We start from the raw sequence: 1,207 nt of genomic DNA, 5'->3' as shown, positions 1-1,207 counted from the left end.
CGTTTCAATTAAAAGTTGCCCTGTTCGACGGGCCCATATGCACCTGCATGCCCAGACGCTACGCCACTGACGCCAGTCCAGTAGGGCCTGGAGCGATCTTGAGTCAAGTATAAGCAGACAATGCATTCAAGCCAGTCTATTATGCCAGTCATGCTTTGATTGATGTGGAAATTCAGTTCTCTCAAACTGAAAGAGAAGCATTTGCCATAGTGTGAGCTTGTGAGGAGTTCCATGTTTTCCTGTATGGGAAATCATTTTCTATGGTAACCGACCACAAGCCACTAGAGGTGATTTACTCGCCGAAATCAAACCGCCTTTTAGGATCAAGCGTTGGGCTTTAAGTCTGCAAAGTGGCAATCAAGAATCAAAACGCTTTTTTTAATGCTTTTGGAGAGGAGGACAATTTGAGTTAACCTAAAGCTGCGAAGTCCAAAGGGGGCACCCAGATTTGAACTGGGGACCTCTTGATCTGCAGTCAAATGCTCTGCCACTGAGCTATACCCCCACAAAACCACTGGCTCAAAACAGCACACAGGAATATAGATCCTTAATTTTGACAATATCAAACAACACCAACAACATCTTCACTTTAAAAAAAGGCTTTAGTTAACCTAAAGCTGCGAAGTCCAAAGGGGGCACCCAGATTTGAACTGGGGAACTCTTGAGCTGCAGTCAAATGCTCTACCACTGAGTTATACCCCCATAAAATCAATGGCTCAAAACCGCACACAGGAAATTAGATCCTTCATTTTTACAATATCATACAACAACATCCTCACTTTAAAATAAAGGTTTTGGTTAACCTAAAGCTGCCAGTTCCAAAGGGGGCACCCAGATTTGAACTGGGGAACTCTTGAGCTGCAGTCAAATGCTCTATCACTGAGCTATACCCCCACAGAATCAGCAGCTCAAAGCCGCACACAGGAAATTAGATCCTTATTTTTTACAATATCATACAACAACATCTTCACTATAAAGTAAAGGCTTCGGTTAACCTAAAGCTGACAAGTACAAAGGGGGCAATCAAATTAGAACTGGGGACCTCTTGAGCTGCAGTCAAATGCTCTTCCACTGAGCTATACCCCCATAAAATCGATGGCTCAAAACCGCACACAGGAAATTAGATCCTTAATTTTTACAATATCAAACAGCAAGATCTTCACTTCAAAATAAAGGCTTTGGTTACTCCAAAGCTGCCAAGACCAAA

General features: G+C 42.8%; 3 non-coding genes across 3 annotated transcripts; all 3 read right to left on the bottom strand.

Annotated features, from left to right (window-relative positions):
- Positions 1-433: 433 nt before the first annotated feature.
- On the bottom strand, positions 434-505 carry trnac-gca (transfer RNA cysteine (anticodon GCA)). Its single transcript has one exon. It is a non-coding gene; the product is annotated as a tRNA-Cys (tRNA).
- A 125-nt stretch (positions 506-630) lies between these two features.
- Positions 631-702, bottom strand: trnac-gca (transfer RNA cysteine (anticodon GCA)). The gene has a single exon. It is a non-coding gene; the product is annotated as a tRNA-Cys (tRNA).
- A 120-nt stretch (positions 703-822) lies between these two features.
- On the bottom strand, positions 823-894 carry trnac-gca (transfer RNA cysteine (anticodon GCA)). The gene has a single exon. It is a non-coding gene; the product is annotated as a tRNA-Cys (tRNA).
- Between the last annotated feature and the right edge of the window lie 313 nt (positions 895-1,207).

This window comes from Sinocyclocheilus rhinocerous, unplaced genomic scaffold, assembly GCF_001515625.1.
Source record: "Sinocyclocheilus rhinocerous isolate Xijiao unplaced genomic scaffold, SAMN03320098_v1.1 scaffold1574, whole genome shotgun sequence".
NCBI lineage: Eukaryota > Metazoa > Chordata > Actinopteri > Cypriniformes > Cyprinidae > Sinocyclocheilus > Sinocyclocheilus rhinocerous.
Note: the sequence above shows the minus strand (reverse complement) of the source record. Positions and strands in the feature narration are given on the sequence as shown.